This window comes from Marmota flaviventris, chromosome 11 (assembly GCF_047511675.1).
Source record: "Marmota flaviventris isolate mMarFla1 chromosome 11, mMarFla1.hap1, whole genome shotgun sequence".
In the NCBI taxonomy this organism is placed as follows: Eukaryota; Metazoa; Chordata; class Mammalia; order Rodentia; family Sciuridae; genus Marmota; species Marmota flaviventris.
The window spans coordinates 28663072-28677015 of NC_092508.1; positions in this window are offsets into that span (position 1 = coordinate 28663072).

The window sequence follows — 13944 nt, forward strand, 5'->3', positions numbered from 1 at the left end:
CTTCGTCTCCGATGATTGATCAACGGTTACAAGAAAGGATGAAGGCAGATTGGGTGGAGATACATACTGGTTGATGCTCAGAGATGGTGGTCTTTGTAGCAGAAGAGGCAAAATCTAGATTTGATTTCTGAGGCAGCACTAACAACAGGTTATGACAGAAGTTTTGACAGATTGCTGCTGCCATCTAAAGCAATACATGAGTGGATGAATGGATGGATGGAAAGATGCATGGATGAATCCACTTGATCTAGCCGCTCACATATCGTGTAGGCACTTAGCTTGCTGTGACCATCTACTTCCCTTTGCCCAGCTGTGGTAGCTATGCAAGTGCACAATTTAGATCAATCTTCAAGATTAAAACTACTGCCCATCTCTGTCTGTAGGGGGTCTTCAGAATCTTACTAAGTATTCAAACTGAGATTATGCACTACCTGAATACCCCCGATCAATGAATGAGCACAGAAGTGGTTCAAGGGCTCACCATTAGGAAAACTCTTCTGGGAGCTGCACCACGGTCTAGTGTCCTTAATACCTAATTTTTTGCCTTGTTTTGCTTTCTTTCCCTTTTATCTCTCACAAGGATTATATCCCCCTCCCATCATCTCTTCCAATTGTACCTCTATCTTGGTATCTGTTTTTCAAATGATCCAACCAATATATCAGCCAGGCTCCAGGGCAATGGAAATAAATAAATGCAATTCATATTGAGTCATAGTGATCTTTTTAGACCGTCTGGATAATTAGAAGCAGAAGCAAAAGTGAAGTTTGGAAATAACAAGGATAATCCTAGATGGCCAGGCCTTAGCAAGCTTTCAAAATACAGCCAGCAAGCTACCCCAAAATCACATGCTAGCTAAGGAACACACCAGACTAGCTAGCTAAGCAAAGAAAAGCAAAAAGAAAGGAACAGAAGGGAAGAAAATAAGAAAGAAAGTGTTTTCTATCTCACTGCCTTCTTGCCCTGTCTAATCTGTCCACAATGACTGTGTGGTGGGAAGAGTCCTCGATCTTTTTGTGAAGATAAACTTTGCTCCTACCCTGCGGTTAAAGTACCAGGATTGTCAGGAAAGGAAGAAGAAGACAGAAGGAGTGCATGCCCTCAAGTGCCAAGAGTGGAGGTGGGAAGATCAGGAGGCTGAGGAGATGCCAGAGGGGAGCCTGGCTTTTGCACAGAACCCCCAACAACCTGGCTGGGCATGGAGAAGGGATAGATCCAGATGACAGGAAGGGCAATAAGCTTGGGAAATAGCAATGGATGCATTTCCGTCTCTTTCTCAGTTGAACAATATTTCATTTGGCATCAGCCACCAACTAGTTTCCAGAGAGAACACCTCTGATTCATCACTGGAGATCATCACTCAGGAAAACTTGATGAAGTTGGTTATCATTCTAGGGTCAGCTTGCATCCATCATTCAGATACTTGAAGGGAAGGCATCCCAATGAGAGCAGGATTCCTTCCCTTCTCTGTATTTTGTCCCAGGTTCATTGCCCCACACCTTCTCATTTTTATTGAATATATTAAGAAAGATTATTACATATTATGACATTTATTGTCAGAACCTCAGTGCTGAGATTAGATGGGATGAATGCAGAGCACTAGATTAGAAATCCAAAATGGGGGTTTGCATCCTAGTTCCACTTATCATCTATGTGATTTTAGGCAAACATTACCTGTTTTTCTTTGTTTAAATAAACCAAACAAAAAACCCAATCTCTCTCTCTCTCTCTCTCTCTCTCTCTCTCTCTCTCTGTGTGTGTGTGTGTGTGTGTGTCTTGTGCCCCCATTCAGAGTTGCAGAGCATCTTAAATAAAATATGGGAAAACACTCTAAAAACTGTAAAACCATCAAGCTATATGGTGTAATTATCATTGACACTAATAACAATGATCTGTAACTAGATTATAGTTCTATACAGGGTTACTCCAACATGAGTAACCACACAGTACAAAAGAGAAAAACCAAATTCCCCAAACAGAAAATGTAGACCTGTTTTCTCTTTCACCATAAAAGATCTTATCATAAAGTTCATCAGAGTATTTTCCCAAAAGGGGGAAGGGAGTGGATGGAGTTTCCCATTCCCAGCTTTATATATATATATATATATATATATATATATATATATATATATATATATATATATTGGAAAAAATATATTTCTGAAATGCAGCATGTGTTTGAAATGAGCTATATCTTAGCTACTAAAATCAGCTATATATAATCTACTTCATTCTAGCTCTGTTTATAAAGTAATAACACTTTCCAGCATAATTGACTTTTTCTATAAAAATATCCCTAATCTAATGTAATTCATATATTCCTGTAAATTTACCCTATATCTCTAAAACGATTTCTATAAAAGGATAGAAATTAGACTCCTACATTATTTCATAAATTAAGAATTAATCTCATACACAGAAAAATAACTGCTACTAAAATTATTATGGGGTTTAATAAACCCAAATATATTCAAATGGTTCAACTCCACATTCATACACTGGGCCCAGCCAGATTTTACAAGATTCTTACTTGTTATTTCTATTCCTGGAAATACTTTCAGTGGAGGGGGAACATCATTTACTCTCAATTTCCCTAGCCCTGCTTGCTTCTACACATTTTCCTAACTCCCCAGAAGGGTACCCTGTAACTCTACTGGAAAGTCTTTTTTAACATTTAAAGTAAATGATGGATTTATAAATAAAGTTGATAGAATAATTACTATGTCCAGGACACTATACTTTGATATGCAAACCAACATTACATAGTAGGATTAATTATTTACCCCCAACTACAGAAAATGGAGTCACAGAAAGATCTTCACTGACATCTCTATCTGCTATAATCTGAATGTGTCCCCGCACCCCACACCTCAAATTCATATTTTGAAACATAATCTCCAGTGCAGTTAGGCTGGGAGGTAAGGCATCTGGGTGGGAGGATTGGGTCATGAGGGCAGAACCCTATGAATGTGATTAGTGCCCATAAAGAGACAAAAAGGAGTGTGTTGCCTCTTTCGCCACCTAAGGACCCAGCAAGAGGGTATCATCTGTGAAATAGAATCAGCCCCCTCACCAGACAGAACTTGCAGGTGTCTGATCTTGGAGTCTCAGCCTCTGGAACTGTAAGCAATACATTTCTCTTTATGAATTACCCAGTTGAAGATAACCAGTCAAAACAGAATAAGATGCTAATACCTAAAATTTGGGATTGAAATGTGGGCCAGAAACCAGGAGCAGCAGCAGGACGAGGCACTGTCCACTCTTAGACCCCCAGGCCATTCCATTTCCTTACTTCGTATCTATCTGTTTGCTTACCATGGGTCCTGTCCCCTCCCGCTAGCACCTCCTTCACCCCCTAGTGGGTGTCTGGCTGCTCTTTCTGCTGTTCTTTCAGTTGGAGCTTTTTTCCTTGAGAGGGCAGAAGATCTCCCTCTGCCTTTCATCCTGGGTGGACACTTTGTTTTTACTCTCAGTCCCTAGAGCAGATCCTGGCCTGGTAGGTGTCTGGAAAACATTTGCTGCATGAGTGACTTCTATTTTCGTATTTACACAAAAATAGCAATGGCAAAATTTTCTCCACCAGCCATCCACCCTCGCCCCACTTTCTGTCCTTTGTCTTCTTTTACAGCAAGTCACAGAGGCATCTCCAGACAAATCACCTAGTCTTCTTTTATGTCCAAGAGTGAAAATACTTCTTTCACAGGGTTCCTGGGTGGGTTCCTTAAACCAAAACCCACACATATATTGCATAGCCCAGCAGTTCACTAACTTGGATTGATATTAGGTCACCTGGGGAGCTTTCCCTGGACTCCTATCTCCTCAGACCAATCATGTTGGAATTTGGGGGATGGGGCTCTGGAATCAGCATCCTGGCATTCCCATAGAGGATTCTAATGGGCACCCAGGGGTAGAACCTCTGGCACCCATGCCTTGTTATTGTGGATGCCAAGTAGAATTTAGCCTTGTTTATTATTTTTCTTATTCAGGCCTTGTCTCTGAATAAGAATAGATCTCTGAAGAGACCACGCTGATCTCCACCATCTTTTATTTTGGCTTGTGTCCTCCCCTTTTTCCAGCTCTAGCTCTACCTCCTGCAGGTGCTCTGAAGTCTTAGCTATGAAATCCTAGTTCCTCTCTGGAAGCTTCTTGGTTATTCCAAACCTGATCTTCTTTCCCTCTCAAATCCAGTGGCAAAGTGAAAACTATTATAAAATTGACTTCCTGCCCTGATTCTTTCATATGTAGTTTGCAGTGGTTTTCTGTGTGTCCCCTTGGCACATCTCCCAGGCCTCCAACTACTTGTAGGCACACCTTACTAGATCCTGTAAAAGGATTTTTTTAAAAAAATATAAAATTGAGACTCTCACATGAAATTAACAGGGGTCTAAGATTTTATTTAATAAATCAGTTAAGGAGAGACCCATTAATATGTTACAACCACTTCAAAGGAGAATCAAAGAACCACATATACAGGCAATAAGAAATGTTGTGATGAATTTACAAATAGTTTAAAAAGTAATCCATTGCACCCCACTGAACACTATTCATTTGTATTTCTATGGAAAAGTGCGATTTGGATTATTGTTCATTTCTTTCAATGTGCCAGAGTTGCAAAATGGATTTAAGATGTTGAAAGAGATAACTGCAAATAGTATTTTAGACATTGTCTAGTTGTTATCACAGGAGATGTCCATAACGTTTGTGGCCCATTTCATGGCCTTTCACAGTTTTTATTGATAGCACTCAGTATTTTTGAGGTCTATCAATAGATACTTGTTGGAATAGATGGAATAGTTAAGTGAATACTAAATAAGACTCTCGGAGAGTTCATCTACAGCGTACAGTCAAAGTGAAACCATTAGAATAAACATGTCAATTTAACTGACCAAGGATGTCTGTGGAAACAGTTCTAATTCTTACTAAAAAAGGAAACTGAAGACTCAGAGATATTTTAAGGGAGACATTAGCCTACTGAACAGGAATCCCTTATGGTGGGGAGCAGGGCCCACAAAGAAACTTAAGATATTGTCCCTGTTTTCAAAACCGGGATAATTATAGTGATCTAAAGTTATGAGAATTGCAAAGTTTAACCACATGATTATGCAAATCTCATTTCAACTGCTTTAAGGAAAAAATTTCTGTAAACATCTAACTTTAATATTGCAGTTTAAGATCTAATTTCCTTTTTTTGAAATTAATATAAGTATTTATTTAATTAGATGTGTGAACAAGGTTTCTCATGTTGAATACAAATTTTAAAATTTTTAACAAGTACAAATTATTACAGAAACTCTCCTTATATTTGCATTCTGACCAATGTATTTGTTTTTAATGAAAGAATGCTACATCAAAGAAAAGCTCTTTTGAAATAGCATTTTATCTTGAAATATTTAGTTTAATTAATATTGACAAACTCATGATGATTTATTAGCTCTGATAAATGTTGACATGTTACCAAGAGGAGAAGACTGCGTGAAGGGTACATATGAGTTCTCATTGTACTACCTTTGAAGTCTTCTGTAAAACTAAAATTACCTCTAAATGAAAACGTTCATGATAATGACAGCCAATGTTTTAAATGCTGAGTTATAAGAAATGTTTAAGTCCAAATCTCTACATCAAGCTGAATAGTGTTGAGCCAGATGTGCTCAGAGAAATCCTATAACTCAGCCTTGACAAAAGCATGACTTTGTTACTGCACAACTATGAGAGTAGGAGTTACACGTTTTTCTTGGTTCAATTCTTCTGTTTAAAGAGATTTGAGAAGTTTTGCTTACTACTTCTTTTACTTTTCACTAATAAAAACAATGACTGAGTAGATGAACATAAATGTCCACTGTATTTGAATATACAAATACATATTAGTCATTCCTGCTTTTTATGGGAATGAAAGTCCTTTTCTTTGACACTCTATCCATAGATATTTTTGAAACATTTTTTTTTTAATTTAAAGAAATAGGGCAAACTTATTTCCTTGAATGTTAGTTGTATTAATTGCTTGTCTCATTCTTCAAGTCTGGGAAGTTTTCTCGAATTATTTCATTGAATAGATTGCTCATTCCTTTGGTTTGAAACTCTGTTCCTTCCTGTATCCCAATGACTCTTAAATTTGGTCTCTTGATGTTATCTCATATTTCTTGGATGTTCTGCTCATGGTTTCTTAACAGTCTTGCTGAGGTGTCTATGTTCTTTTCAAGTTGAAATACTTTATCTTCATTGTCTGATGTTCTGTCTTCTAAGTGTTCTACTCTGCTGGTAGTATTCTCAATTGAGTTTTTAAGTTGGCTTATTGCTTCCTGCATTTCTAGGATTTCTGTTTGTTTGTTTTTTATAACCTCTATTTCCCTGTATAGTTGATCTTTTGCTTCTTGGATTTGTTTATGTAATTCATTGTTGAAGTGATCTTTCATTGTCTGATTTTGCTGTCTGATGTCTTCCTTGAGACTCCAGATCATCTGAAGCATGTATATCCTGAATTCTTTATCTGACATTCCATCAGCTGCAGCTATTACCTCTTCTAACGTTGAGTTGACCTGCAATGCTTGTGGTCCTTTCTTTCCTTGTCTCTTCATACTGTTCGCGTTCCTTTCTTCTTGGTGAAACTGTTGTGCTATTGAATTTTCCCCCTATATATTTATATTGGTCTTGTATAGTTGCAAAGTCTCCCTCGCAGGCGCGGGCAGCAGCTCTGCCCCTCCTCCAATTGGGGCAATGTGCCTACCACGCCGGCAGGCCGCTGGGCCTGCTCTGCCAGTCGGTAGCAGGTCCGCCGACCTTGCAGGCGCGGGCGGCGGCTCTGTCCCTCTGCGGGCCGCTAGGCTTGTTCTGTCGGTGGTCGCAGTTCTGCCTACTTTGCAGGCGCAGGCAGCGGCACTGCCCCTCTGCAGGCCTCTGGGGCTGTAGTGCCAGTGGGTCGCAGGTCCGCCTACTTTGCAGGCGTGGGGGGGGGGCGGCTCTACCCTTCCTCAGGCCACTGGGCCTGTTCTGTCTCTCGGTTGCAGGTCTGACCTGTTCTGATGGTGGTCTCAGTTCCGACTACCTTGCAGGCGCGGGGGGGAGTGGGCGGCTCTGCCTCTCAGCATGCCGCTGCTCCTCTTCTGCCGGTGGGTCGCAGGCCCGCCTACCTTGCAGGAGTGATTGGAAGCTCTGTCCCGCCGCGGGCCACTGGGCCTTTTCTGTCGGTGGTCACCCTTCCCCTACCTGGCAGGCGAGGGTGGTGGGGGGCGGCTCTGCCCCTCAGCAGGCCGCTGGGCCTGCTCCGTATTAATTGCTTGTATTTTGCAATTTGCACTTAAGACCTCAATATTTGATCTACTATTTTTTTATTTGTTCTAATTAGTGATACATGACAGTAGAATGCATTTTGACACATCATATATAAATGGAGTACAACTTCTCATTCTTCCGATTGTACATGATTTAGAATTACACTCATTATTTAGTCATATATGCTCACAGGATAATAATGTCTGATTCATTACCCCTATACCCCCTCCCCTCCCTTCACTCCCCTCTGTCTAATCCAAAGTATCTAAGTTCTGTTTCTTCCTCTCACAAAACTATTTTTCAAGTAGAATTTATTTATTGTTTAAATGCTGGTCCCCTCCCTCTGCTTAATGATGGGAGGGTCCCACTGGATCTACAGGAATTCACTGAGAAGTAGAATTTAGAGACTAAAGAGACATTTGGACCTGCCAAGGTCACTTCCCAGCCCTGCTTTAACCCAGTGCTCTCTACTAACATTCCACTCCCACGACCTCACCCCACCCAGACTTTCTTATCTGGACACTCTGGACACTTCTCAAATCCTATCCAACCCAGCCCTCATGGAGCATCGTGTCAACAAGGCTCTGCCAGCACCCTTAACGTCTTCACTCCCTGTTACACCTGCCCTGCCAATCCACTGATTGCTGTAGATCATTATTAACATTAACTACCTCTGTTGTCCTCCACCCTGGCTTCTGAGAGCCATGGGTGAAATCTTACAACTGCCACATTGCTGATGCATAACAAACCAATATTTATTGAGCACCTATTATGCAACAAACTATATGCTAGACTCAGAGGAATAAATCAGTAAATGAAAGAAAAGATCTTTCTCAGAGCATATAGCTTAAATAGAAGGGACTGGGGATATAGCTCAGTTGGTAGAGAGCTTTCCTAGCATGCATAAGGCCCTGGGTTCAATCTCCAGTACCACACACACACACACAAAAAGTCTAACTGGTTGGGGGCACATAGAGTTAAACAGTCACATATAGTGTGATGAACATTGTTAGAGTGGCATCACAGACAGAGTACTGGATGTGCAAAGGAGGACTCTAAGGTTTAGATGGCCAGGGAAGGCTTTGCCACTTCAAATTCATGGTTATGATTTCAGTGGCCCTGGGGACAGCTCAGTGATCTTTTCATCATGTTTGGTCAGCTCCAGCTCAGTTCCCCCAGGTGAGTGGTCAAACCTTCATAGCTCCTTTTAAGATCCTACCATGTTCTCACTTTACTCACACTCAGTGGCTGACATAGCCTCTGACTATAGAGAGGTAGTCCATTCCACATTTTAAAATCTGCCTTCAACTCAGCTCCTTCTCTCCTGACTCAGAACAGAAGGTACCCTTCCTCCGATCTTATCCCTAGTTCAGCTGGGACCAGAACCTTGACAAATTAACTTATTTCTTCCCTCACTTTTATTTTCTTAGGTTCAAGCTATTCATCTTAACTACTCAGCCCCATCTAAGAAACATATATAAGCCTTTCGTAACATAAAAAGCAAATTACAAATAATTAAAGTGAGTTAAATGTTCTCAGGCTTTATCAGCATCTAGATTAAATCCAATTTATAGCAGACTGGAAAACAAACATCAGTTTACAAATGTTCTCAAGCACCTTGCTGATTATTCTAACCGAGCCTGCCTCTCTCCTGCCCCTTGCTTTCTATGTGAATGATGAACCCAATGTTCATCATTCACATAGAAATATATGTGAATGATATATATCGGGTATTGCCAAAGAAAAGGGAACCAAATGTTTGTTTATTTATTTATTTATTTTTTAGAGAGAGAGAGAGAGAGAAATAGAGAATTTTTTAAAATATTTATTTTTCAGTTTTCGGTGGACACAACATCTTTATTTTATTTTATGTGGTTCTGAGGATCGAACCCAGCGCCCCAAGCATGCCAGGCAAGCGCGTTACTGCTTGAGCCACATCCCCAGCCCCCAAATGTTTATTTAAAAACTGAGTTCACCGTTGCCTTACTAGAGACCCACCTCTCCCAGCCCTCCTAATCCCCCATGTTGAGATTCCATCAACCACCACTAGAGAGTTATGGTGTTGCTGCCTCTGATGATCCCAGCTGAGTGAGCAATATTCCTAATTCTGACCTCACTTCAGCTTAACTAGGGTTCCATGCAGAGTCCTACTGATGGCTCTAGCCACTGGTATTCTCCATTTAATGGTCCTAGTTCCACCAATCTCCACCCTCATGGTGTCTAGACAACTGAGATAAAAAGACAAACGAAGGTAATGACTCCTACCCCTCTGCCTTCATCTTCATGAAGAAACCCACTAGCAAGCATGACCTCAACAGGCCTGATGCCTTGCACAACTCCAGGGGGCACTGTGTACATTGCTTTCTATGTGAATGATGGGCCCAGAATGCAACTTCCCAGAGTTCTTTGCCTTGGAGTTCATCCTGCCTTAATAATCTGGTCTCTACTTGCTCACCTCTAACTAATTTTTCCACTGGGTAGATATGTTATACACATCTACACCCCTATTGTGAGTGTAATGCAAGACGTTCCAGAAACAGCCTCAGCCTCCTATAAATCTGTGAGTGTCAACAAATACCTGGGTGTGGGAAAAATGTCACAACTCAGTGGAATAGTGTTACACAAACCAGGGAATAGTCATGGGATGGTGGAAAAAATGAAGCATCTTTCCCCTGTCTTGCATTCAGCACTAGCTTCTTCTCTCTCTTCTTTCCTTCACAGTCAGACTCCTTGAATGAATCAGTTGCAGTCTTTATTCCATCATTTATTTTTTCCCAATTTAATATTTTCTTCTTTTAAAATATAGTTGTATATTCACTTGGTTTAAAAATTGTACAAAATGTTATCCCAGGCTATCAAATGTCTCCCTCCAGAAGTAACCAGCTTCTTGTGTATCCTTTCAGGGATATTTTATTAAACACAAGCAAAAACATGAATTTCCACATTTTTAAAAAATAGCAATATCATCTTGCAAATATACACTCTTGCTTTTCCCCCTTAATATTATATTGTGGGGATCATTTCATAACAAATAAAGACAGTCTTCAGTCTTTTGGAGGTTTCCCTTTGCAGGGGGACTAAGAATATTCTCGTGCTTAGTTGTACCATAATTTACTTAACCAACTTCATATTGCTGGACTTTAGATTGTTCTCAATTTTTTTTAGGGGGGGGGATGGCAAATGGAACTGGATTTTTTGTTGTTGTTGTTCATTTTGGTTTTTTTGTTTGTTTTTGTTTAAATGCAAGCTTCCACTGAGGTACTAAGATCTTGGGGGTGGAAGATCATATACTTCTAAAGCAGAGGAAAAACCAGCTATGAGACTTCAGCAGCTTGCCAAGGATACAAAGAAGGTGGGGCTTGGGGATTAGGAAGTATTTGGCAAAGTGCAAATCTCATCACTTTGTGGATGAGGACTGGGCATCCTTGCCCTTTTTATCATAACAATGGAAGAAATTTCCAGAGTTTCATAGGTAAGCCCTGAAATCCTGGAAACCATAAAGTCCACCTTGAAAATCTGAATGACCAGGCTAGCTGAATGATTAGGCTAGCTGCTCAGAAGTCAAGTCGAGGTGGCTACAGGGAAGCCCGAGTTCATAGCAGCAGAGATTGTGAAAGTATTTCCATAGGACTGATGGAGGATCCCAAGAAAGGACATTGTGAGGTATCTTAGGTTTTGTTTAAGAGGAACACCTGGGAGAAACAACCTCAGCAAACCCAAAGCTGAAGTCACCAGCAAAGAGACAAGGACTGAGAAAGGCATAAAAGGTCAGTGGTAATAGAGATGGATCTACCTTCATGGAGGGAAAGTCAGAGGTTCCTTGGTAATGGGAAATGTGGAATACAGGACTCTAAGAATCCATTAAAGATCTCAAAGAAGAGGTGAGTTTAAAAGAAAACCAAACAAACTCCCACAGCTCACACCAAAATCAGTGTTGGTCAAGGGAGGCATTTCCAGCTTCAGCACCTCCTCTTTCCCACTGTTCCCATCCTGTAATGGTCTGAGAACAGATTGGAAGGAAGACGCAAGAACAGGTAGATGATGTCCTCCTCTTCCATGGCTAGAGTCCAGCCCACAGGTAGCCTGGGGCTGACAACAGGGAAGTGTCTAGTATTAAATCAGATCAAACATTTGGACTACTGACTAGAAGACCTTGTTATTAACTAAAAATGATCATAAATGTCATGGGGCTTATATTAGCTTCCATTCAGGAATAGAGATCTACAGATAAATCTAGGGAGACTTGGTGAGAATTCCACTTCTTCGAAGGATGTAAAATGTCACAAGAGCCTGGTGCTTTCATGGTAGCAACAAGAACACTCCAGAGAAGTTACTAAACCATAGTTGTGGGTGTGATGGTGTTTGTTTGCTTTTTAAATCTGTAAGAGAACTGAGGACACAAAGAAACCTGGATGAATTAAGTTTCTGAGTGACAAGCCCTCCCAGGGAGAAAAGAGCATGCTAGGTGTAGTCATTACTGGCAGAGTGGTGGGGGAAGAAAAATCTGATGTAGACAGGAGAAAGGAAAAGCCAGACAAAATCTAAATGAACTTTTTTTTTGTTTGTTTTACAAACTTTTAAATTTTCATTCTAAAAATTTTGATTAACATGTTTTAGGCATACCTACTCATAGGATTCAGTGCAAAACTACAATGAGATAGCATTTCACCTCAGGTAGAATGGCTATTATAACACACACACACACACACACACACACACACACACACATATATATATATATATATATATATATATATATATATATACACACACACACACAAATACTGATAAAGATGGAAGTGAACTTTTAATGTCCACAGATACACTAGCACAATGGAATTGAAATGCAAGGATCCCCAGCCACAGAACAAGTCTGTGCCAATTTAGAAACTCTTTCCCATAATTCCTCACTAAGTTTATGGGGTCAGCTCTTGGAAGGTCAGAGATAGGGCAGCAGAACTGGGAAAAGTTACCTCTTAAGATCTGTAGGGAAGAATATGGAGCAGTCGAAATGGTAAACATGTTTATATAGAGATACAAAATTATCGATTGTCTAAAGCAAAAAATAATAGTGATGTATTTTGGGGCTTTTAGAATATGTAGAAATAAAAATTATAACCACAAGGACCAAAGGGTAGGAGGAGGAATCAACTTTCTTGTATCATTGAAGGGCCCTATTCTTTGTGCAATATAATTAAATATTATTCAAGGGTAGACTACGTTAAGTTAAAGATACATGTTTTAATATCTAGAGCAAATGCTCAAAAAAGTGCAACTAAAAGATCAATAGAGGAAATAATTTTAATTAAAATATCATATTCAATCATGCAGTAGAATTCATCAAAGAAGGACCAGGGAAATAAACACTAGGTTGGGGAATGAGAACTAAATAGCAGTATAGTAGATTTAGACATAACCTTTCCACTTAATTCTATTAGTTTTAAGTTAATTGAATTTTCCCAGTAAAAGATAAAAGTTTACCAGACTGTATTAAAAATCTAAGATCCAACTCCATACTCTTTGCAAGAAATTTACTTTAAATATAAAGACAAATAGATGAAAAGTAAAAACATGACCTAAGATAAACACCATAAGGATTGTGTGGCTACAGTGATATCAGACAAAGTAGATTTCAAGATCAAGAACATAACCAGAGTTAAAGAGAGACATTACTTAATGACAAAAGAATTAGGTCTACAAGAAGATATAACAATCTTCTAATGAGCATTTATGTAATAAGAGTTTCAAAATAAATGGAACAAGAGCTAAGAGATTTAAGAGGGGAAATAGAAAATTCATAAAGTTGGAAATGTTAGCACCCCTCTATTAGTAATTGATAAAACAGACAAAATCAGTAATGACTTAAAAAGTATGAAAACTGGTATTAGTCTTATAACTGATTGACATTTTAGAAAATACCCAATATTCATATCAAAAAAGATACATTATTTACAAATGCCCAAATATTTAACATAGAGTACAGGCATGTTCTTTGCCCACCATATTATGTTAGAAATTGATCATAATATAACATTTAGGACATCTTCAAATACTTAACAAGTTAGTTATGCAAATCTAAATAACCAATGGTCAAAGAAATCAGAAAGGAAATTAGAAAACATTATTAACTTGAATGGTAATGAAAATACAACCTATCAAAATTTGTGAGATACACTGAAGCAATATTAGGGGGCAATCAGTTACTGTAATGCATACATGAGAAGATAAGAATGACATATTCAGATCAATAATCTTAGTTGTATCTTAAGAAGTTAGAACAAAAAGAGAAAATTAAATCCAAAACAAGTACAAGAAAGGAAATAACATATACTGGAATTGGAATGAATGAAACAGAAAACAGATTTTAAAAATGGAGCTAAAAGCTTTTATTTTAAAAAATCAATAAACTAGTAAATATTTAGCAAGACTGATCAAAGATATGAGAGAGAAAGAGAGAAGAGAAGAGAAGAGAGAGAGAGAGAGAGAGAGAGAGAGAGAGAGAGAGAGATTGAAAGAGGCAGTTTCCACTGCAGATCTCTAAACATTCAAAAGGTGATAAGAGATAAACACACTCCTGCCAACTGTCAGGAAATGTCTTGGATTGTCAAGACCTGTGAAGACTTCCCTTTGTTTGTAAGCTTAAGGGTTAGCCTGCCTGTGTCAGGTATGCTGGCACCAGA